Source organism: Hypanus sabinus, chromosome 8 (genome assembly GCF_030144855.1).
Source record: "Hypanus sabinus isolate sHypSab1 chromosome 8, sHypSab1.hap1, whole genome shotgun sequence".
NCBI lineage: Eukaryota > Metazoa > Chordata > Chondrichthyes > Myliobatiformes > Dasyatidae > Hypanus > Hypanus sabinus.
In genome coordinates, this window is record NC_082713.1 from 30,917,343 (window position 1) to 30,943,493 (window position 26,151).

Below are 26,151 nucleotides of genomic sequence, written 5' to 3' on the forward strand. Positions count from 1 at the left end.
TACAGGGCCGTCCTCTGTGCCGGAGGCTCGGCCACTGTCACTCCCACCAGGTAGGCTGTCCCCCCCAACAGTACTCAAACATGAGTACTTATTGTCAAGGGGTACTCTCTAGCCACTGGGGTACTCTCTAGTACCTGCCTCTTCCCCTTCCTGACTGTAACCCACCTATCTGCCTCCCGTGGTCCCGGAGTGACCACCTGCCTGTACCTCCTCTCTATCACCACCTCACTCTCCCTGACCAGGCAAAGGTCATCGAGCTGCAGCTCCAGTTCCCTAACTCGGTCCCTCAGGAGCTGCAGTTCGGCGCACCTGGCACAGATGTGGACATCCGGGAGTCTCGGAGACTCCAGGATCTCCCAAATCCGACACCGAGAACAACAAGCTGCCCTCACACTCATACCTCCCAAATAACTGAAAATACAAGAACTAAAAGATAAGCCTACTGTGCCCTCTTCTGCCTAAGCCCTCTGAGCCCAAGCCCTACACTCTGTGCCCGGCTCACTCCGCTACCCGCAAACGAAGCTGCCCGCTTCTTAAGGCGGCGTTCTTTATATATCTTCCCTCCTTCCCGGGCCTCCTTCACGCGCCTGCGCAGTCCCGCCTCTCAGAACTCCGATCTGAGAAGCAATTGGACAATTTGAAAATGGCCGCCGCCGCACTTCCTCTCAAGCCTCGCTGTCCTCTTCCAAAAGAGAACTACCTCACTCAGTATCTCCTTTATACATCTTCCCTCCTTCCCGGGCCTCCTTCACGTGCCTGCGCAGTCCCGCCTCTCAGAAGTCCGATCTGAGAAGCAATTGGACAATTTGAAAATGGTCGCCGCCGCACTTCCTCTCAAGCCTCGCTGTCCTCTTCCAAAAGAGAACTCAATTCCTAGCTGCTATTCCATTTTTCTCTTTTCATCCCTCTGTATATTCTGGTCTGCTGGCCAATCTGCCAGAACCATATTCACAATAGATCACACAGCCATTGAAGTTTAATCTGAATCCTCTTGACTTAATTCTATCAGAAAAATTCCCTTTGTTCCACCCATCATCCTTCCATACTTTTATTGCTACTTAGACTACCTAAAACATTAACTGTTTCTCTTTCCACAGACGGCACTGACCTACTAAGTCAGTAGCATTACTAGCATTTTTGATTTATATTTTCATATTATGTAGGTCAGATTTTCTTACTCTACTCATCTGGCCCACCTGAAATATCCCAGATCTAAATCAGTTACTATGTTAGATAGACCAAGAAGCTGACTGTCTTGTGATTGTTGACATAAGGCTATTGTGGCTCATCCTATTGCAGACATTCTGTTGTGACAATTTTGCACATTTCCCTCATGACCTCTTTTTACTGAAAGCTCCCTCGTTAACTGAATTGTTGAAGGGTCAGAAACCTGGACTGTTGCCGATTTCTCTTTCCATAGATGCTGCCTGACTTGACATGTTGTTCCAGCATTTTTTTGACTTTATTTCGGACTTCCAGCAACTGCAGTTGTTGATTTTTGCATTTTCAATTATGCAAACATGCCAAGCAATCATCTTTTTAACAATTATGTTTGATTGCTATCTGGTTTCATTCTCTTTATGGAGATAATTTTACACATTCCTATTTTATAATAAAAATGCTTGGGAATCTATGAAGCACACATTATAGGCACTGGCAGCTTTTAATTTGCATATGTTGTATTGATATATCAACTCCCACTAAAGTAATCGGAAGGTTTAGAGTATGAAATCTAAACAGCTACTTTTCCCCACTGTGCAGAATGTGCGTAGCAATCATTCTTAAATACTAGGAAATTGAAATGATAATGTAAATTAAATTACCAAATGCTTTTGTTGTGTACAACATCTGTGCATATCTTAGCATGACAACTCAATGAGCTACAATTATAGGTTGACAACAGAGTAGATATAAAACTGAGCAGCAGACTTACAAGGAAATAAGTGCAACAGGTAGCTTTGCTCGTTGTCTATGGGTGTTGGGAAATTGCTCTCACATGAATGGAAAATTAATGCATTACTATTCGTGGCTGATGGGCAAACTTTGCCATCAATAGCAGATTTTAAAATTTATTTTTAGTTGTTAAATTATTAGACTAATTAGGAAAAGATCAGCACAATAGAAATTAAGGGAGTTTACTATGTATGAGCTTAAACATTAGAGGTTCGAGTCTGTGCCTATTCATTAGATGAAACCATTAAGTACTATCTTTAAGGTAGAGATTTACTTTCTCTATATCAATAGCCCATTTCTATTCCCCACAGCAGCTTTCCTGTTGCTTCTGGGATTACCAGTTTAGTTGTGGGAGTGCATGATTACTGAGAATTGCATCGAGAATTTTCAAACTCATTTCTCAGAGCACTCTATGAGACTATATTTGAAGGAATTCTCCAGATTCTACATCACTCACATTTTCTGCATATAAAGTTAAATTGTTTCGCTTTCATTTTGGTCCCTCTTTATTTTGAAGCATTCATAATGCATAATTTCTGGAACAGAAAAATAATCAAGCATTAAATTAAATAAACTGTGATTGATTTTAATCATAATGATACAAAATGCTTCAGCATGTCTTCCTTATTTTCTCAAAAATCTGTGATGCCATTTGTATTTTTTAAACTAAGAAGCTCATAATGAAATCAAACATTTATTCTTTACTAAAACACAAGGAATTTCCATGTTAGGTAATTGAAATTGATGGATAACTGGTTTTCTAAATATTGTTCTTACAGATGTTATATGGAAATAGCCTAGGCAAGGAAGTGAAGAAAAAATGCAGCACAAATACCATAAATTGAATGTAATCTATCTTCTGGAGAGAAGTGGATTTATATTGGACAGAATAAGATTAATGCTAGGAGACTCTATAGTAAGAGAATATCTTGCAGCAGGCTCTGCACCACAAGATTTCCAGTTGTTTAATGGAGCATGAATAATGGAAACTCTACAATAATGTATAATCATTTTAATTTTAGATATATTAACTCAAGCTGCCATATTGCACGATTTAATCACCATAGTAGTATGTCAAAAAATAACATAATTTCTTTTCACTTACTGTATATTTCTGCATGTGAATCACAAAAACGCAATTATGATGTATTTATAACAGACCAATTTTCTCTCGTTAAAGATGTTATCTAGTGAACAATGCATCAGAAATTTTAGAAAATGAGCATTCTGCCAACCAGTGTACAAAGAAACACTGACTGCAACTGAAACACAGACTAGGCAGTCTCAATACCCATGCAGTGGTTGTAACTTGTAGCATTAACAGGATTTAAATTATTAATAGATAACTGCTAAACTTAAACCTAAACTTGCTCACTGCTCCATTGGGGAAAGGCAGAAATATGCTTTTGATGCAATTGATTTTTACAAAAGTGAAAATGGAAGCCTGAAAATTAAAGAGGATACAGAAATCCTGAGAAATAGCAATATCTTCATATACTGGTTCCAGGGAAGTTTTACAAAATGAAATAAATAACAATATCTTTGAAAATTAATATAGTTATTTAGGGCAAGGACTCTTTGATTTCATAACCATTTCAAGATAAAATATGCACTTGACAGATTTAAAAAGATCCATTAGAAGTTGCATTTTTAAAAAAGATCATTGTACAAAACCTCTCATATTCTTCAATATACTAGTCATTGAATAAACTTTAGTCTCTTTAGAATATTATGAAGCATCCTAAAACTAAAGTTATTTGCTATGTTTTACAGTGGATGTTGATTACTATTTCAGCTGATTTATTTATAATTTCCACTTAATATAAACGGAATGTAGAATTAGCATTCATCTGGCCATCCCACTAAACAATTCTAGTGAGTCTCAATTAGTGGTAGGGAAGTTACTGGAGAGAGTACTTAGGGATAGGATTTACGAGCATTTGGAAAACTGTGGTTTAATTAGGGAGAGCCAACATGGCTTTGTACGGGGCAAGTCATGTCTTACTAACGACTGAGTTTTTTTGATGAGGTGATGAGGGTGTTTGATGAGCTGTGGATGTTGTTTACATGGATTTTAGTAAGACGTTTGACTAGGTCCCTCATGGGAAGTTCATCCAGAAGTTTAAGATGCACGGGATCCATGGTGAATTGGCCATTTGGATTCAGAATTGGCTTGCCTGTAGAAGAGAGAGGGTAGTGGCTGGAGGGATTTATTCAAGCTGTAGGGCTGTCATTAGTGCTGTTTCACTGGGTTCTGTCTGCTGTTTGTGATGTATATAAGTGACCTGTATGAAATGCAAAGAGAAAGTACACTGTTAAAGGCAAGATCCTTAGCAGTGTTCATGAGCAGAGGGATCTTGGGGTCCAAGTTCATAGCTCCCTGAAGGTGGCCACACAGGTTCTTAAAGTGGTAAAGCAGGCATACAGCATGCTTGCCTTTATTAGTCGAGGCACTGAGCTGCAGCTTTTAAAACCTCTAGTAGTCTGCATCTGGAGTATTACATACAGTCTGGTTGCCACATAATAGGTGCAATGTTGAGGTTTTGGAGAGGGTGCAGAAGAGGTTTATCAGGATGTTACCTGGTTCAGAGGGCATATGCCAGAGGTTGGATAAACTTGGGTGGTTTTCGCTGGAGTGGCAGAGGCTGAGGGAAGACCTGATAGAGGATTATAAGATCTGAGGCATAGATAGAGTAGCTAGGCAGTGTCTTTTTCTCCCGGGATTGAAATGCCTAGTACCAGAGGACGCACATTTAAAGTGAGCTGGGGTAATTTTTTACACAGAGTGGTGGGTGCCTGGAATGCAACTGCCTTGGATGGGGTAGAAGCAGAAATATTCAAAACTTTAAAGAAACGTTTAGGTAAGCACATCAATGTGAGGAAAATGGAGGGATATGGATATTGTGTAGGCAGAAGAGATTAGTTGAGTTAGCCATTTGATTACTAATTTAATTGGTTTGGCGAATCAGTGTGGGCCGAAGGGCCTGTACCTGAGCTGTACTGTTCCATATTTTATGCTCTAACCCACATAGTCACTTTCAAGGACTCAACAACTCATGTTCTCAGTATTATTTATTTATTTGTTATTATTTCTACAACCTGACTTTGGCTGTTTGTCATTTTTTTACATATAGTTTTCATAAATTCTATTGTATTTCTTTATTTACTGTAAAAGCCTGCGAGAAACTGAATCTCAGAGCAGCACATGGTGACATATACACACTTTGATAATAAATTTACTTTGAATTTGATTTTGATAATCCTAGAGAGCTATAGCAAAGTTGTCAGCGAATATTTATACTTAGAAATTCATTCTCGATGCATTGGAATGTACTTGTAGTTACAGAACAATCATCATCTAAGATCCAATCTGTCAGTGCAGATGTTCTTCAGGAACATGCTCTTATTCTAATTGTAATTTACTGCCTCTCATCAACTACTTTTCTAGAAAAGGCCAAGACCAAGGTCTAACACTAGAGGAACAACAAAAACTGCTGTAAAACACTGTGTAGGTTAAGCAGCAGCTGTGGAGAATCATAAATATTGGTTTCAGCTTGATGACCTTTCAGTTCAAACTATTGGTTGATAGCACCACAATACTCAGGTCTATACATCACTTGTGATTGTGGAGTGGTCATGCCAGACAATAGCATGGCCTTTGAAACAATTAGGATGGAGTGGAGGAGTTTTAGGGAATCTTGTACTATGTAATTAGGAGATGGTGGGCATCATGTAGAAATAAAAGTCTGGTTGTTCCTCCATAACCTTAAAAATTACTACAACCTCTGAGTCAACATGTCAGCATCTTGATGGGGGTGTCTTAGTCCGGTCCGTGAAATCTGCATTCCGGTTCACGGTCTGGTCCGTTTTACTCCAGACTCTGGGTCTTCTGGCTGTCCCTTGCTTCATTTGGGCTTAATCATTGGCACCTGATGCTCGTCTTAGGGCTGGGAATATAAGTGGCCCTGGGATGCAGTGTGGGTGCTGGATTGTCTTGTCAGTGAAGGATAGAGCAGCCATTTGTGATCTCTAGGCCTGGTGGGAGGATCTCTTGTTGTGTCTTGTTGTGCCTTGTTGTGTTTAGTTGGAGTAGTCATTAGGGTATGGATTTGGCTGTTTCCGGGGCCAGCTGAGTGGCCGTCTGCCGCTCCAAGCTAGATATGGATTTGGCTGTTTCTGTAGCCAGCCTCAGTTGCTGGCCGCCCCGAGATGTGGAGCCACCCTGGACTGAGCTCCCATCCTGTCCTTGCCTCTGTGGGGTAAGTTAGGATGTCCTTGCTGTTACCCTGAGGCAGGACTGTTCTCTTCCCCTCCCCTTCTGAATCCCTGACAGTTTCCTTGGTGGTTTAACTTGGCAGTCATCCTAGCCCGGTATCCAAGGAAGGGGCCCGGCCCTGCTAAAGCATCCTGGCCCTGCGTCCTAGGAAGGGTCCCGGCCTTGTGCTCCAGAAGGAGTACCTCGTCCTGCCCAGGAAAGCCTCGAAGAACCCAAGCCTGAGTCCAGTCTCTGGCTCGGAGTCCAAGCCCAGGCTCCTAGTTCCCAGTTCCTCGTCCTGATCCCACTTTCCTAGCCCAAGTCTGTGTCCAGACTTGTCCCTAACTCTAGTCCAGTCCAGTTCACAGTACTTCAGTGTCTGTGTCTTGCATTTGGGTCTGTTCCCAATGCCCCCCTGTATGATGGGGAGAACTTCCTCTGATCCAAGTTTTAACCATATTTATTGGATAATTACTGTAGCTAGAAGAATGGTGTACTCTGTATAAAGCAGTTTTTCTCTTGAATGTTGATAGCCTCTCCACTGAACAAATCCCCTGTCAGGATTACAATTTAATATTCATCATTAAGAATGACAGTAAGATCATAAAACAGGAGATACAGGCATCACCATTCCATTGTGGTCCATTTATTATCCCTTAACTCCATTCTTTTCTCTTCTCCCTGTAACCTTTGATGTGCTGACTAATCAAGAGCCTATCAACATCTGCTTCATTTCACCTAGATGACTCAGCAACGACAGTCATCAGTGGCAAGGATTCACTATCTTCTGTCTAAAGAAATCTCTCTAACACGAGAAAATCTGCAGATGCTACAAATTCAAGCAATGCACACAAAATGCTGGAGGAATTCAACAGGCCAGTCAGTATCTATTTGAAAAGAATACAGTTGGCTGCACTATTTTCTACAGATGCTGCCTGGCCTGCTGAGCTTCTCTAGCACTTTGAGTGTGTTGCTTCTTCATCTCAGTTCTAAGTGGATCTCTGTCTATTCTGAGGCTGTACCCTCTGGTCCTAAACTCTCCCCACTCCAGGAAACGTCTTCTCCACATTGACTCTATCTGGGCCTTTCACTATCCAATAGGATTCAATGAGATCCCCCCCTCATCCTTCTAAACTCCAGTGAGTACTAGCCCAGAACCATCAAATGCCCTTGATATGTTAAGCCATTCATTCCTGGAATCATTCTCATGAACTGCCTCTGGTTCAATGACACATATTGTTTCTTAGTCAAGGAGTCCAATGACACATATCCTTTCTTAGAACAGGAGTCTAAAACTGTTTACAATTTTCCAAGTGTTGTCTGACCAATGCCCTTTAAAACCTCAACATTACATCTTTGCTTTTATATTCTAGTCCTCTTGAAATGCATTTGTCTTCCTTACTACTGACTCAACCTTTAGGAAATTTTGCACGAGGACTCACAAATTGCCTTGCACCTCTGAGTTTTGAATTTTCTTCCCACTTAGAAAATAGTCTATGCCTTTATTCCTTCTTCCAAAATACATGACCATACACTTTCCTACACTATATTCCATCTGGCTCTCCTTTACCCATTCTCCTAATCTAAGTCCTTCTAAAGGCTCCCAGGTTGCTCAGTGCTACCTGCTCCTCTATCTCTCTTTGTATCATCCACAGACATGGCCAGAAAGCCATCAATTCCATTATCCAAAACATTGAGATATAGCATGAAAAGAAGTGGTCCCAGTACCGACTCCTGTGGAACACCATCAGTCACTGCTGAAAGCCCCTTTTCCTCCACTCTTTGTCTCCGGTTAGTTGGCCAGAATTTTATCTATACTAGTATCTGTCCTGTAATACTATGGTCTCTTTTCTTGTGAGGGACCTTGTCAAAGGTCTTCTGAAAATCCAAGTAGCTAACTAATGCTCTTTTCCTGCCTATTTTTTTCTCAAAGAATTCCAACTGATTTGTCAGACAAGATATCCCTTTAAGGAAACCACACTGACTTTCCAAGTACAGTACCCTGAAATCCCATCCTTAATAAAGGACTTCAACATCTTCCCAACCATTGAAGTTAGGCTAACTGGCTTATAATTTCCTTTCTTCAGCCTCCTTCCCTTCTTGAGGAGTGGAGTGACATTTGCAATTATGAATATTAATCTGAATGAATTCAGTTGTGACAACATCGATGAAACTTGACAATATGCAGGCAGGGCAGCTGAAATGTTGCATCTGATGTTGGTCAACTTTTTCGTACCAAATCCATCATGTATGGTCATGTGCTATTAACTTTATTTCCATCCCAATTTGACATTTTAATTTTCAAATGCAATATTTCAGAATGAACCTGACTGCTCTGATCCCGTTTTGGAAATATTGCTCTATTAAATCCTGCTCAATGTTAATTGAAAATGTGCTCCTCTGTTCAATTTGCCTCGGATCTTTACAAGCAACCAATACATTTATTGAGCTGAACTTCTACTTTTATCATTTTCATGGCACTTTTTGGCATTGTTATTATAAGACTGCATGGTATGTCAGCTGTGGTTGTGTTTGTAGTACTATTACCTGTCTCTGAAAGTAAAGGGTACATGTTCCAGTGCAAATGCTTGAGCAAAAAATGGCCAGTGGATTTAGTGAAATACTGAGGGTATTTCGCTGGTCATTCTTAGATCGTTGAAGGTGTTACAGATAATGTTTTTTTGAATAAAGTGGGGAGTTATTTCTGTTCAATATTTACTCTTCAACAGTAGATTCTCTGATCAATATCACTTTATTGAACATAGGACTTTGTGGGAGTAATGCATCCCACATTGTAACAGTATCTACATTTCAAACACTTACATCATTGGTGCATGGAACAGAATAATAAAGGGACATATCAAAAGAGATAGGCAAGAAATATAAATGAAAACATTTTAAGTAACTTTTTGTATTTACGTCCAGGAGAGACATCCCTTTCTCATGATCTGTTAACATTGTCATACAGCTTCCACTTTCACCTGATTTCAGTGTAACAATCTTTCATTTAGCAAACACATAAAAATGGGTGGGCATAATAGAGCTTTATGCACTGACATGGATAAAAGATTTGATTTCTATTCATCACATGCAATGTTGACACCCTGCTTCATTGGCTTTACCAATGATGCCTACAGGTTATAAATAAATGTAATTTAGCTGAGGAACTAAAGCCTAGTGTCAGTGGTAGGAAATGTTACTGGGAGAATTCTGAGAGAGAGGATCTATCTGAATTTAGAAAGGCAAGGACAGATTAGGGATAGACAGCATGGCTCTGTGTGTGGGGAATCGTGTCTCATGAATTTGATTGACTTTTTTGAAGAGGTGACCAAGATTCAGGAGAGCATGACAATGTAAATAGAATTTAGCAAGGCCTGCATGAACCTTAGCAGGACCTTGATAAGGTTCAGCACAGTAGTCGAGTCCAGAAGAAGACATTGCATTGGATACAAAATTAGCTTGGTGGAAGGATTCAGAGGATGGTAGTTAAGGAGCATTTAATAGATTGGTCTGTAACCAGTGGTATGTCACAGGGATTGGTGCTGGATCCACTGTGGGTTGTCATCACTGAGAATAAGAATGCAGTTGCATGGTTAGTGAAATAACAGCAATGAAGAAAGTTATCTAGATTTACAACAGGATTTACATCAGTTTGGAAAGTGAATCAAGAAATGGCAGACACAATTTAGGTAAAGAAAATACAAGTTGTAGCACGCTGGATTCACACAGAAAATGGCAGAGCCCCTGAGAGAGTTGTAGAACAGAAAGAACTAGGAGTACAGGAACATAGTTCCCTGAAATGGCAGCGCAGTTCGACAGGGTGGAAAAAGAGGCACTTCACGGTGCACTTGCTGTCATCTGTCAGGGCTTTGAGTGCGAGAATTCCGACGTCATGTTACAGCTGTAGGAGACACTGGTGAGACATGAAGCATTGTGTGCAATTCTGGTTGGATGTTATTAAGCTGGAAACAATGCAGAAAAAAAATCACAAATATATTACTGAGACTGGAGAGCTTGAGTTAAAGAGAGATTTTCCCTTGGGATGACATTTGTGAGGTATATAAAATCATGAAGAGCATAGAAAAACTGAACGATTGCAGGTTGTTTCCCAAGATAGAAGTGTTTAAAACTAGAGGGGCAACAAACAATCTGCTGGAGGAACTCGACAGCATCTGTGGGAGGAAAGATATTGTCGACTTTTCAGGTCGGAAACGCTGGATTAGAACAAAACTAGAATTTGATGTGGGACGGGGTAAAATAAAAATAAAGAGGCCAGAGGAGCAACTTTTTCCCACAGAAAGGTTTGTGGATAGGTGGAATGAAATGTCAGAGGAAGTGGTCGAGGTGGGTACCATTACCCTATTTAAAATGCATTTAGACAGATCGATGGATAGGACGGGTTTAGAGGACTAGTGGGTCAAAGGCAGGCAAATGAGACTCGCTCAGGTATGCATCTTGCTTGGCATGCTTGAAGAGTCTGTGGAAATCCATCACTCTGTAAGGGCTGGAGCAGCACATTTCTGCGCTTTACGACACAGGTTGAAATTAGGCTAGGAAAGATTTAAGACCAGAGAGTTCACAATTTCGAAAGTGTAGTGAAATAAATCATGGAGATGATGGGGTGAAACATGCCCTTTGAGTGCTGCTAGATGGAACCATTCTGCAGAATATGCACCTTTTTTCATTACATCTACAAAATTGATTGTTCATCAACATTTATCGATTAAATATATAAACCCACAAAAATGATCAAATTAAACGATTAAACGCAAAAAGGATAATATCATAGATCACTGTACCGATGAAAAAATATATTTCAGTGCCGACAGTCACTTGAATCTTTGGTCGGGTGGTGGTAATGTTAGCAGAGGTATTCTATGGAGAAACAGCTGTACTGTGAGAGGCTAAAATGGGCAAAGTACCCGCAGAGCAGCCATGCATATGAGTAGTTCAATCTATTAAATCTAATCGCTGACTGAAAACGCTAATGCACTTGTTGCACTTGACCTTTATTTCCAAATTGATGATACGGTGGTTTGATTCCTGGGAGCGGAGGGCGCATTGCCCTTTTAAGCCTGTGTGAACGGGTGGGTGGTGGTCCCGGGCTGTGAGCCGCATGCGCGCTGCCCACTGCGGGCAGCGAGCTGGTTGTCGCCGGGGATTCGGATGCGGCAGCTACAACTTCTCTCCCCCAGCCGGGAGCCCGAGGAAAGATGAAATCTCTGAGAGGAAAAGACATCTTCATCGGCCAGGTACCGGGGCTTTAACACTCCCAACGTCTCCATCGGGCTCATGAAGCAGCAAGAACAGCAGGTAAAATAAATCCTACTGTTGTCTGATTAAACACAGATCACAATGGCTGCAAGCATTTGCACCGAGATCGGGAGAAATTAATAAGATCAAATCCGAGCATTGCAAAGGCATTAGAAACGTAGCAATTAAGGGGTTAAAATGATCTAGGTTAGAATTCCTTCTGACCCGCCGAACCCACCCAGAGTTTCCGAATGACACATGGACTGGAGTGGTATGCCAGTCTGGTACTTAAAATTTATTTGGAATGCAACTACATTGCGATCAGATTGAGTAGAGTAAAGATCAAGGTTCCAGGTTAGCAGAGGCTCGGCTGCAGCAGGCACAGTTGGTGATTTATTAGGCGCTGTACTTGACAAACTTTAAAGCTTTGTTTAACTATTGGAATTCTGTTACCTTTTCCGTGCTGTAACAGGTTACATAGAGACAGTTCAACCCTTCACGATTAAAAGACCGCCTGGTTTCAAAATTAAAGTGGAGGTTGGAATGATCTGTGTTGTAAAAGAACCACCATTCTGAAAACTACAATGGAAGCAAGATGCTCGGCGGTTCAGACAGCAGGTGAAGAGAGCGAAACGTTTAATGTTTCGGGACGGCGTCGTTTCACCAGAAATGTTAAAAAGTTAGACGTGAAGTAAGTTTCAAGTTGTCGCGAAAAGAGGATAGATAGATGGAAGAGGAGATATCGAATGATACGAGTGGAGACGCAGGTGATTTGCGGATATTGGTAATCTTGAGCAACACACGAAATGCTGGAAGAACTCAGCAGGTCAGGCAACATTTATGGCGGGAAATGGACATTCAACTTTTTGGATTGGGACCCTTCATCAGGACTGGAAAGGAAGAGGACATTGTCATTTAAAGCAAAATGGGATAGGTATTTGGACAGGAAAGGAATGGAGGGTTATGGGCTGAGTGCGGGTCGGTGGGACTAGGTGGGAGTAAGCGTTCGGCACGGACTAGAAGGGCCGAGATGGCCTGTTTCCCTACTGTAATTGTTATATGGTTATACAGAACAAAAGAAGCCAGAATAAAAGAAGGTAGGGGAGGGGGAGCACAAAGTGGCAGATGATAGATAAGTCCAGGTGAGAGGAGGAAAGGTAGGGAGGTGGATGGGGGAATGAAATGAAATAATGTGAGAAGCTAGGAGATGATATGTGGGAAAGATGAAAGGTTGAGGAAAAAGACATCTGACAGGAGAGGGCAGTGGATATTGGAATAAGGGGATGTGGGAAACTGGTGGGATGCGATGTGAGTGTCTGGGGAAGGGAAGAGAAGGGCTGAGAGAACCACTGGAATGGGAGAAAAAGAGGGTGTGGGGAATAAGGAAAACAGAGGAGAGTGGATATTGGAATTTAGAAAAATCGATGCTCATGCCATCGGTTTGGAGACTACTAAGGTGGAATATGAAGGACCTTGCCAGACTTACAGATGAACTGCTGCCTCACCTGGAAGGACTGTTTAGGGCACTGAATTGTGGTGAGGGAAGAGCTGTAGGAACAAATGAAGGAAAGATGTGCCTCATGGTGAGATCCCTTTGGAAATGGCAGAAGATGCAGAGAATGATGTCTTGGCTGTTACAGTTTGGGGATGGTAGGTAAGGAAATCCTATCCCTGTTATGCTCGGGGTGGGGAATGAGATTAGGACATATGTGGGTGAAATGGAGGAGATGTGGATGATGTCGGCTTTGATTGTGGTGGAAGAGAAATCCTGTTTTTGGAAAAATAGAGGACAGCTTGGATGTGCTGGACTGGAAGGCCTCATTCAGCAAGCTGATATGGCAAAGGCAGAGGAAATGGGAGAAAAGAATATTATTCTTACAAGTGACAGGATGGAAAAGGTATAGTCAAGCGGTTTTATAAAAGATGCTGGTAGATAATCTGGTTCTGGAGATGGAGACTGCTAATGAAAGAGGAGCGAAGTGCCAGAGATGGACCAAGTACATTTAAAGACAGAGTGGAAGTGGGAGGCAAAGTTAATGAAATTGACGAGCTTAGTCTTGGCATGAGCATCAATTTCTCTAAGTGCCAGCAACCACTTTCCTCTGTTTTCCTTGTTTCCCCTCTTTCTTTTTCCTCATCCTAGTAGCCCTCTTACCTCTTCCCTTCCCTTCTCTTACCCTCAGAACCTGTCCCTTGTTTCGCTATGGCTCCCCACCTTCTTCTATTTATTCCACAGTTACTGTCCTATCACACTTTTTTCTTCAGCCCTTTATCTCTTCCACCTATCACTTCCTATCTTCTCACACCATTCCCAACCCCTCCCCCACACAACCTCTTATTTTCCCCCTCACCTGGACTCACCTATTTCCTGCCAGCTTGTGCTCCTCCACCTTCCCCTCCCTTTTTATTTTGGCTTCTACCCTCTTCCTTTCCAGTCCTGATGAAGAGTCTTGGCCCAGAGCATCAACTGTTCATTTGCCTCATTAGATGCAGCCCAACCTGATGAGATACTCCAGTATTCTGTGTATATTGCTAATGGTGCAAGTGTTGCTGGTTGAGAGGAAGGTAATGAATGGACATGTTAAAAGATGAAATCTAAAGTGCCAGGAAAGGAGAAAGGTGCCATGCTCAAAATTTCAGTTGGAAGACTGGATGTCTGGTTAGCTGAAATGGTTGAATTTGACAATGAGTTCTAAAAGAAAGCTAGAAGATGAAGTGCATTGAGCTTTTGAACATTGTAAAAGGCCAAAGAGAAACTGTTCCTGATGCAAGTGGAGTGGAGAATTAGAGACAACTGAAGCAGAATTGCAGAAGGCCATTTGGCGCCATTAAACTGGTTGTTAAAGAGTTGTCCAGCCTAATCCCAGCAGTTGTCCCCAGTTTATTTCCATCCCATTGTCCAGGTACTGAAAAGCTTCACCCAAGTGAAACAGCAAATCACTTCTACATCTAATTTAGTAATTTAGATTTGGTGCTGATATTATGGTGATCTCTACATTTGGGGAAATTAAACAAAGCTTGAATGATCACCTTACAGAATCCCTCCAGCTTTGAAATACCTGTGCTTTCATTCTTTTTACCTTCTCTTTCTGACCTTAACTCTATGCAATTAAATAATCCAACAATTTCAGATAATCAGCCATTGCATCCTTTTATTTTGTATTCCCTGCATTTAGTTTTCTCTTCCCTTCTAGTATTTATGATTTCATTCATCATTTCCTATTTTTAGATTCTCCAGACGTACCTTCAACGTTTTCGTTCTGTCAGCATCACCACTGCTTGCTACATTTGCACACTGAAGAATCAGAATCAGAACCAGGTTTAATATCACCAGCATATGTCGTGAAATTTGTTACCTTGTGGCTGCAGTACATGACAATATAGGGAAAAAAATAAATAAATTATGGTAAATATATATGTATATTAAATAGTTAAATTAAAAATTGTGCAAAAACAGAAAAACTGCTGAATACTCCTTGAAGTCGTGTTAGGTCACATCCTTAGGCCAAGCCAACATATGTTCTTTCAAGATTGCTTTTTTTTTATTAACACAAGCAGCCAGTCCTTGTGTGCTGTTTCTGCGAATCACTATGATTAGAATTGAACATCAAAAACCTGCCTTTTTAAGTTGTACATTTTTGTTTTGGTTGTAATGTCAACTTCAGAAACTATATTTTTTGAAAAATTATCAAAAACTGAAATGTGCTGGAATTGTATCTCATATGATCAAGGTTTTACCTCCCATGTTGAGTCTGGTTAAATATGATTGCCCTTAGCTCCTTAGTGTCATTGAGTGCAATAGATTGAAATACAACTTCTCAGAGACTTATCCTCGGCCAGTGATGACATTATAAAGTTTGGTATTTTATGTTTTTAAAAAAACTTTGATTACTGAAATCCTGACATGTACTGAATGTGAATTAAAATTTGTCATCCAAAATATTGTGATCTTAAGCATATGCCTAATCCGGATATTTGCTTTTGACAGAAACCTTCCTGTTCTCTAAATTGTATTGATTTGAATTGGATTGTAGTGGATTTAATTGAAGTGGATTTTATACTTCCTAATCTAAAGTTTCCTTTTTTTTTTCTGTATTTAGAGTAGTGCACCTTGTGCTCAGTACCTTTTTCTTGGCAGTATCACAGTGAATAAGGTGCAGTGACTTATGGTGGGAAGATTACTGGTGCTAGCTTCAGAGCTGCTGCCATGGAAACTGTGTCAGGCTGCTGTATTGTAAGGAACATACAGCTGGAACTACCCACATTAGCACAAGCCTAAAATGTATGTATTAGTCATCGGGAAGTTTCCTTATTTATTTCAAATGGAAAAAAAATTCTTACATTTTGGAGCTGGAGAGTGAGAGTACCAATAAAACAATTCTGTAACTCCTAACATGGATGCAGGTTTCATAGGAGTAAGAAGGAATGCCACTGTCACAAGTTATATGGAAAAACCAGAACAATTGTTGCTGATTTGCAAGGCAGTAATTTATGGCGCAGCGGGTGGTCAGATGTTGTGGAGTGAAACAATTCAAATTCCTCTTGTTCATTAGCCGGACTCTGCCTCTCATGTTGGGCATTGAAGTACTCTTGTAATTTCATGGACACTTATCTTGAATTTATAATGAACCTATTTAGTCTTTAACCAACTTTATGTGCTAATGTTGGTTTTACAAGTATTTAATTTAATGAAGTAACATCTTATGTGTGATATTGCAAGATCTGCTTTTATAGCATAGGAGCTCAATGGCCACTGAATAATTTCCAAGAGAAAATGGCAGGAGGTATCTTAATCTGGTTTGTAGTTCCCTCAAACTTACATTCATCACAACAAAAATCAATGCTGCAAAGGGAAACTAAAATTAGTGTTTGGTTTGTGTTAATTGTCTTAAAAAGTAACTGCTTCTGAGGGCAATTATTGCCAGTAATATTTTTGATTCATTAATTTCTCTTACTTTAGCATATTTGACAATCTCATTCTTAAGATGTAATTAAACAAAATCTTTTATTGATTGCAGTTTTACCAGGTGCCTCAACAATTTGTAGCATTGCCTATTTTTAAAGGATACTTGCTGTAAAAAATCAAATACTTGAAATGGGTTAAAGATGATGAAATACATGAAGTCCTAACTTTTCTATAGTAATGCATAGCTGCTACTCATTTTGAAATTAAATTTTGTTGTATAATTTTTCAACCAGTATGCACATCATTTACTCACTAATAAACATATATAAATTTAAATTTCAGTTGAGTTTGTGTACATATGGATGCCTCAGAGAATTTTACAGAGTTGAGAGGGAAAAGTAAGAGGTATTAGAAAGAAGGATTTGATGAAATGAATTATTAAGTGCCAAAAACATGGAGAAGGAAAAGGAATTTGAGGTTTTTAAATACTTCACATGTGCCTGTCATATACGCACAATTGCATCAAAATCAAATTGACTAAATGAAGTGTGCTTCAATACACTTACCGATTATTGAAACTTCTGCTGTTTTAATTAATGCCTCCAGTTACAATCAATTAACCTTTGCAGGATTCAGTACATCCATAGATATTTTGATGTATGTGAGAAATAGTCTCATTCTTTGCATTATTTATAGTTTATTGAGAGGCTATTCTTAGAACAGAAGGTCTTCACTTTGTTATATCTGTGCTAAACATTTGACATAGCAATTTTCCCCTGCTCAGCTAACCTTGCAAAACCATTTATAGTGGATTCCAGTTAATTGGGCCATCGCTTAATTGGGGCAGCTGCTAATTTGAGACAACACTTAAAGAACAAAAACTAATTGAAAAAATAGTTGGGATTCCATTTGTTTATTTGGGACTCTATATTGCTTAATTGGGTCTGGAGACTGATGCCCAACAGTTTCTAACTAGCATCAGTGTGTGCCTGTCATATAGCAGTTAGGCACTGCACCATGCTCAGAGCAAACAGCTTTTAAATAGTGTCACTTGCGTGAGTTTGCATTCAAAAAGCAGTGGTTTTTGTTACTGATAGTTGGTGAGTCATAAGCAATAAGCAATATAGAACTGTTTAGCTCATTGTGGTTTTAAACATTCAGGCTTAGAGATGCCAGAAATTACTTCAGCAAGTTAGGAACTGCAAAGAATTTGAAGGCATCGACAATCATCTTGAACGTTACAATGAGGATGAAAAGGAAGATGCATAGTTTGAAAGTGTTGCTTGAAGGCAGTCCATTATCTGCAAGAAGTGGCTGTGATGACAGTCAATCAAAAGAACATGGCAGTGTATGCTGGATGATTTCCTCTGTTGATTAGTATAAGGAACTCATACACAGTTTTATGATCTTGTAGTAGTTCTGGTGGTTTTCTAATTTCTGTCATTTTTATTTCAATACATAATTTGTTACTCAGTTAAGTGGTAGTTTGTCTTTTTTTATACTCTGTTAACCATTTCCATGAAACTTCAGCTACTTTTGGAAACTACTTAACCGGGCCAAAATGTACTGGTCCCAATGTGTCCCAATTAACCGGAATCCACTGTATTTCTTTTGAGTGGCCATGTTGTTCTGTCCACAGAATGCCCTCATAGTACAAATGTAAAAAACTGATAATACTGTGAATGTTTAACCAAACCATATTACAGGCGTAAATTTTTGTAGATGGAGTTTATTGTTGAAATATAATTTTTTTTCCCCTATACTTGATTTAGGACTATTTGAAATGCCACTGCAATGAGAACCACTGACACATACATGGATTATGTTTGGGAAGAAAGCTTCTTATTAACTCTTGCTTATTCCTTTGAAAAATTTTAGAAAGATTTAATCTATGTTAGTACATGCATCAGTTTAATTAAGCTGTTGGTTAATTTGATGCATAATACTGAAGTTGCAGAAGAAACTGTACACCAAGGTATAATGCTTATAGAATTCCAAGGGTTAGGTAAGGCAGATGGCACGCAGATGCTTTTTAGTAACATAATGATAATGATTATTAAACCGATTGTTATTTTCTTGTTGAGAAATAGCAGCAACACTTACAAAAATTTATTTAATTGAACTTGGGCTGGTATGTAAAAACAAAAAATTTGAGCTGCCTGCTAGCTTAAAAGCAATTTATCTTCCAGTAAATGCTATAACCCACATCAAATGCTGTCTGTGGCTAATTCAAAACATTACTTAAGTAAGAAACATGAAAATCTGTAACATTAGAAGGTAAGAAGTTAAGCTTTTTCTTGGGGTGGGCATATGGTGACAACTGTGGCTCTGTTAGCAGGTTCTTCCTGTGGGTTAAGAGAGTCATGTGAAAGGTGTTATATACTCATTGGCCTCTTTATTAGGTACAAGAGGTACCTAGTAATTAAGTGGCCACTTGAGTGTAAGTTCATCTTCTGCTGTAGCCATCCACTTCAAGGTAAGATGTGTTGTGTGTTCAGAGATGATCTTCTGAACACCACTGTTGTAATGCGTGGCTATTTAAGTTACTGTCACCTTCCTGTCAACTTGAACAAGTCTGGCCATTCTCCTCTGATCTCTCTCATTGCCATGGTGTTTTTGCCCACAGAACTGCCGCTCACTGGATTTTCTTTTTTTTTGTTTTTCACATCATTCTCTAAGAGACTGTTGTGCAGGAAAATCCCAGGAGATCAGCATTTTCTGGAGATACTGAAACCACCCTGTCTGGCACCAACTGTCAGGTCATTTTGCTGTCGAAGTCACTTGGACTCTATTTCTTTCCTAACCTGATGTGTGGTCTGAGCAACAGTTGAACTCTTGACCAGGACTGCATGCTTTAATTGCTGACAGATGATTGGCTGATTAGATATGTGCATTAATGAGCAGGTGTACCTAGTAAAGTGGCTTAGTAAATGTTTTACATCTTCCCTGCCTTTTACTTGCCTGTTCTGATATTGTCTAAGCCACATATAATGAGCTGAAGTGATTCATTCAACAAGAAAGCAATTAGACAAGCAAAGAGCATAGGTAATGTGCTCTAACACTTTATTTCCCACCTGAGGTTTCTTCAAAAGGAGGTCAGTTAGCATTATAGAATTATAGATCACCATGCTTTCTTTGAACAAGACTCCCAGCTGGGGCGGTGGGACTAGTGAATTTAGATTTAAATTTTGATCACTGACAATCTAGAGCTTCTGTATTTGGATCTTTTTCTTTAAGTTGTGTAATTCGTTTATTGTTGGGCTCAAAAGTTTAACAGTTAATGCACAAAGGCACAAATTTTTTTTATTACAGTTTGAATTTTATTCTACATAATTGTTTTTTTAAACAAACATCAATTTTAATCGAGGAAGGATGAAAGAATGTCAGTTAGTTACCAAGTTGAAATAGTTCTTGATTTGGAAAAGAACTTGGAGTTTATGTTGATCGCTACACAGTACTGATTTCCTGTCCATTGGAAGATTGATTTTAAAATATTACTACTGGTTTATAAAGCACTGAATGGTCTAGGGCCAAAATACATCTCCGATCTCTTGCTGCGTTGTGAACCTTCCCGAGCTCTCAGGTCTTCTGGGGTTGGTCTGCTTACCATCCCCAGGGTCCAAACTAAACATGGTGAAGCAGCATTTAGTTGCCATGCTACATGTATCTGGAATAACCTTCCAGAGGACCTGAACTCTGCCCCAGCTTTAAGCTCTTTTAAATCGAGGCTGAAAACTTTTCACTGTAGCCTTTAATTAGAATCTCCTGCACTGTAACTTCTATTTACCGTATCAATTTTTGTGTGATTTTATTCTCTTATATATTGTCTGAGATTTGATGTTTGATTTTCTATGTTTTGTTCTATGTAAAGCATTTGTGTTTGAAATGTGCTATACGAATAAACTTGCTTGCTTATATTGTTCCAATTTGTTTACTTATCGTATTCATCCTAGTGGTAGATGATGTGGGTTTGGAAGATTCAGACAATGAACCTTTGAGTTTCTGTAGTGCTTTTTGTAAGCGGTACACTGTATATCCAGTGTTAGGTGGAATTGATCTATTAAGATGGTGGAGATGGGTTTGACCAGACAAACTGCTTTTTCCTGATGTTATTGAGAATTTTGGGGTGTTGCTGGAGCTTCTGTCATTTAAGCAAGTGAGGTGGGTTCCATCACACTTTCAACTTGCATTTTGTACTTGACAGAACGGCTTTGAGTCACCCCTGCAGAATAACCCAGTCTTTAGTTAGCCTGTGTAGGTGGCCTGGCCATCATTAAAGACCCTCGCCATCTAGCATGCGCCCACTCTTGTTGCTACCATCAGAGAGGAAGTGTAAGCCTGAAGACCCTCAGTGATTCAGGAACAGCTTCTTCCTCTCCATCATCACAATTTTGAATGGTCCATGGACCAGGAATACTATCTCATCCTTTTGCACTAATCATTTTGTAATTTGCAGTAACTTTTATGCCTTTGCACCGTAGTGCTTCCAGAAACAAAAATCAAATTTTCTGACATAAAAGAAAGTGATAATAAAACTGATACAGTTTCAGTGAAACCACTTTACACTTAAGGAGTTTAATTTGCCAGTAGTAATGCAAGTTGTTGCTTCATCTCTTGGTGGTAATTCTCACCCTGGTGCTTGCAGTGTCCTTGTATTGTTTGACTTCCATATTTGTTCAAATCTAAATGTTGTCAAAGTCTTGCTTTGTTGATGTGAAGTATTTAATTGACTAAGGAGCTATGAGTGTCATTGTGCAAGCATCTTCTGATCTTCATCTTTTGATGAAGGTAAGGTCATTAAAATATCACCCGAGACCGGCTTAGGTTTAGAACATGGCCTTGAGAAATGACTGCAATTCCCTGTTGAATTGAGATAATTGGTTTCTAACAGCCATCTTCCTTCGAAGCGGGTGTGACTGGTTGGTAGATTTGTATTGACTAGCTTTACCAGCATTTGTTAGTGTAGCATTTAATTAGGGTAGAAATATGTGAAATGGTAGTTGGGTCACAGCTAGACTTCTATAAACAATTCTACTCAGTATTTCAAAGATAGTTTCTTTTAACCAGAGAATGGTAAATGCACGGGACACACTGGCGGGGGTGGTGGTAGAGGTGGATGCATTAGGAAGATTTAAAGACTCTTAGATAGGCTCTCAGGTGAAAGAAAAATGAAGGACTACATGGGAAAGAAGTGTTAGATTGATCTTGGAATATGTTAAGAGGGTGGCACAACATTGTGGGCCGAAATGCCTGTGCTGTGATGTTCTATGTTTTAAATTACAGGAAAGTTAGCACGGGAGAACTTACAGAAGTGATTTATTAGGATGTTTCAAGACAAGCAAAATTTTAGTTAAAGAATGATTAAACTGGGATAATTTCTCTTCAAAATGGATAAAGTGAGATAATGTTTTTATTAAATTGAGGTCTAGGTAGGGTGAATGGGACTGATTTATCTTCCCTACTGAAGTACTCAGTAATTAGGGAACTTGCATTAGTGGAAAGGAGTTGAAGGAGCTTGTTTTTGCCAAGGAGGTAGGGTATTAATCGATTCTTGCAGTGATGGTTGAGGCATAAACCCTCAGGGCCTTGTTTCCAAAAGGCATCTTGTTTAGCTTTTAGTGCTGTTGTCTGTAGTGCTGTAGACAGAGAACTGGAAAATAAGATTAGAGTGAACAGATTTTTTTTGGACTAAAATTTTGTAGTTAAGGAGGCAAGTTGTATAGTGGACTTCAAATTAAGAGGATTTCAATATGAAAGTCAGTATGTCTTGTTGCAGTTACATAAGCCTTGTTGAGACCAACCTTGTTGTGTACAGGGTCCTGCTGAAGGGTTTCAGCCTGAAACGTTGACTGTACTTTTTTTCATAGATGCGGCCTGGCCTGCTGAGCTCCTCCAGCTTTTTGTGTGTGTTGCTGTGGGCAGGATTAGTTTATCCACCTGAGAATGACTACTTGCCATAAAGGAAATACCTGCACAACAAAGGTCCATCAGTTAGATTCCTGGGGTGACAAGACTGATGTATCAACTATAATTGTATTCACTAGAACATGGAATGAAATTCAGCTGAACCTTACAAAATATTGACAAGCCTTGACAGATTGAATGTGGGGAAAAATGGTTTCTTTAGCTCGTACGTTTGGAATGAAGAGTCAGATTTATAGAGCAGATTAACAACCACAAAAATCTCTTTAATTCAGGCTGGTGAATCCATAATATTTGCTACAACAGTGCTGTAGGGGTGAAATGCTAAGTATATATTTTAAAATAGGTAGTTAAATTCTTACATTTCAAAAAATTCAGAAAATGGCAAGAGCACAGGTAAATGGCATCAGGATAGATGATGTGATCATCACAGCAGTTTATTAAAGGGCTGAAAGGCCTTTCCCACTCCTAATGTTTCACTATGTAGAGAATGAGCCACATTGATCGAATGCAAGCTCAAAAGGTGAGGAAAGACTAGGGTCACCTACAATCTTTCCACATTTCCATAGCCCACCTACCACTAATGTTTAGTTCCACAAGCAATTTCACTAAGGTTGCCTGGATTGATCAAGCCTTATTTTAATATTGTCTTGAGGAAATGAGGTAAGATTGAAAGATTTGAGGAAAACAAATTTAGGTTATTCTGATTATGTGAATATGGCTGGGGGAGTTTATTATACTTGTCAATTTTTCAGGGCAACCTCAATACTAAATGAGGAAGAAACTTGTCTGTCAAAATCCAGTGAAATTTTCTGCAAGTAATGTAAATCTGCAAAGAAAAGAATTGGATTTCAGAAATATATAACAATGTGTAAAATTTGACACTTTTACAAAGAGCTTACACTGTTATCCTAAAGAAACTATCCTCAAAACTTGTCAAAAGGAAAATAGAATGACATAATCATTTATATTGAAACTGAAATCTAATGGGATATACATAAGTGTTTTGAGTACAGTTTTAAAAAAAAAAGCATCAGATTTATTGCAGGTATATTTTTAAGTTGCCTCGTTTGATCAAAATTCCATCATAATACCATTTTCTTTATTCCTCAGCTGATCATTCCTGGATTTTGCACCACAGCAGTTGGTGGAAAGACAGAAGAAATCCCCATGTCCCTGATCTAAATATGTCAAGCAATGATTTAGCATCGGGACTTATTTTTAAATTTATTTATTCAAGCTGAGGTTTCCACTTGGATGATTCCTAAGCATAAAAAAGGAAGCTATTAAAATTAATTGCAGACATTTGTGCATGAGATTAGAACAATATGTAAAAAGATGGGGAGATTTCAAAATTTAATGATATATATAGTACTAGTATTTCCATGTATTATGTGTACAATATCATTAACCACGGATTAAAATTGTAGTTATAATTTACTGAATAAAATTTTGTTTGCATTTGTTTGCAAAATAATGAGTGTTTTGTTTTAGTTGTAAAACAATGCACCGTTGGCCCAAACTACAGTGAATTCCAGTTAATTGGGACATATTGGGACAAGTATATTTTGGCCCAATTGAGCAGCTGTCTCGATCACTCGAAGTATCTTGGAAATTGTTAAAAAGGTATAGCAAACTACCGTTTAACTGAATAACAAATTGTGTAATTAAATCAAATACAGAACAAATTAGAACAGTACCAATAAGTCTACAGTGCTGTAAAACTGTGGTAATAGTTCTCAATAGCTATTGACGGAGGGATTCATTCAGTGTGGTCTCTTGATTGACTGTAAATGAACAAAATCATCGCAGACACCTAGTGCAGGTGACAGACTGCCTTCAAACAGTGCTTTCGACCATCGCATCCTCCAAATCTTCATTTTAATTGTAACATTCAAGATGATTGTCAATACCCTCAAATTCTTTGTAGTTCTTAGCTAGTTGAAGTTGTGAAATTGTTTCATTTGGACTCATGGCCATTTCTGGCACTTTCAAGCCTTGAAACTGCAGTGAGCAAAACAATTCTGAATTGTTATACTGTTTATTTCTTGCCAGCTCTCAGTCACAAAAATGCCTGCTATTTCACCACAAACAGATGCAAATGATGCTATTTAAAAATTGTTTGCTCTAAGTACGGTGTAGTGCCGAACGACCACATGACATGCACGCAACTGACGCTGCTTGGAAAATATTCGACAACAGTCTTCTGTCCCAATTAAGTGGCAGATGTCCCAAATAAACAAAAGGAATCCTTGCTATTTTCTAGATTAGTTTTTATTCTTTAAGAATTGTCCCAAATAAGTGGCTTGCCTGATTAGCTGTTGCCCCAATTAACCGGAATCCACTGTACTAATATAATAGCCACAGGCTGTGATTATAATACATTCTGTCATTGATTAAGCATTGAGGTCAATAGTTCATACTCCAAATCTCAACTGTTTGCATAATTTATTTGAATATATGAGAATATTAAATACATGGCAATAACTTAAAGAAATGTAATTCAATTTGAAGCTGTACAAAGGGGCAAAACTTTTTAAATATATTATGTGCTTTGTATGACAAAGATGAAAAGATAGAAAAGTTAATGAGCTTTGAAGTGAGGAGTTTTACATATTTTCAATGTATTCTGTGTGCGTTTCTTTTACTAATGTTTGGAATACACTATCTGCATATAACGGTTGATTAATGAAGCGTTGCAAATACAAATGACTATTAGAAAGATTTTTTTGGGTTTCTGTTTAACTTACAAAGCACTTTTGAAGTATTTGAAAACAGAAAATACCTTAAATTTTCTTCTCTTTAAACTAAAGTCTTTGAATAAATGGATTCAGTTCTACAGGGTACTTGCAGTACTGAAATATTACATAAATAAAACAACATAATGGATATACTCTGCAGAATAGACAGCATTAGCAGAGTGATAAACAGAAGTAATCTTATTTATTTATTGAGATGCAGTACGGAATAGGCCCTTCGAGCCCCACCACCCAGCAATTCTGCAATTTAATCCTAGTCAAATCATGGGAAAATTTACAATGATCTATTAACCCTCCAACCTGTATGTCTTTCAGCTGTGGGAGGAAACTGGAGCACCCAAGAGAAACTCACACTGTCACAGATTCCTTACAGGCAGTGGTGGGAATTGAACCTGGGTCACGAGCATTGCAAACTGTTGTGCTAACCACTACGCTACAGTGCCATGTTTTAGGGCAATGACTGAGGAAAGTGAAAAATTGAGTGTATTTTATGTTGTAGATAAGGAAGAGGGGCTGTGAGAATAAAGGGAATGCATTTGATAGGATGGAAACCAAGAGACTTAAAGTGGCACAAATGTTGTTAGTGCCTCCTAAGATAAGGTGATGAAGGCTATCTAGTGGTAGCTGATCTGACTGGAGGAGATATATTGAAAGAGATGAATGTACACAGGAGCTGGAAAGAGAACGGGCAATGATCATGTGTGAACAGCAAAACATAGCATCCGCTGGAACTTGAAAATGATAGAAATACCCAACAGATCACATAGCATCTGTGGAGAGAGGAAAATCTGAGTTAATGTCACAGATGGGTGACCTTCCATTAGAACTTGCCAGTTTCTGATAGAAATAGGAAAAAGTTAGTGATCTAAAATTGTTAAATGAAGTAGCCCTGTAGTTGAATTGAGTTTGTTGTCACATGTGCAAGTACAGTGAGATACAGGTACAGTCAAAAGCTTGCAGCAGCATCACCACAGGTGCAAATATTCCTAAGACACGCAGGATATAAATTATGCATAGATTTTACGTGAAAATGAAGAAAGAGAGAAAACACTGAGTACAAATGTCTGTAGCTTATCTAGATGGAGCATGGGATGTTGTTCCTT

At 39.1% G+C, this 26,151-nt stretch overlaps 1 protein-coding gene across 6 annotated transcripts in view; it reads left to right on the forward strand.

The window, feature by feature from the left end:
- Positions 1–11,311: 11,311 nt before the first annotated feature.
- The window catches only part of LOC132398020 (actin-binding protein WASF3-like), an 81,889-nt gene continuing 67,049 nt past the window's right edge, over positions 11,312–26,151 (forward strand). The window contains exons 1-4 of one of the 6 annotated variants that reach the window (XM_059976918.1): positions 11,312–11,521; positions 11,934–12,152; positions 14,691–14,867; positions 15,562–15,743. The gene's annotated coding sequence lies outside the window, so the exon portion shown is untranslated. The remainder of the gene's footprint in view (positions 11,522–11,933; positions 12,153–14,690; positions 14,868–15,561; positions 15,744–26,151) is intronic. The other 5 variants (XM_059976920.1, XM_059976921.1, XM_059976919.1 and 2 more) reach the window with 5 other exon arrangements.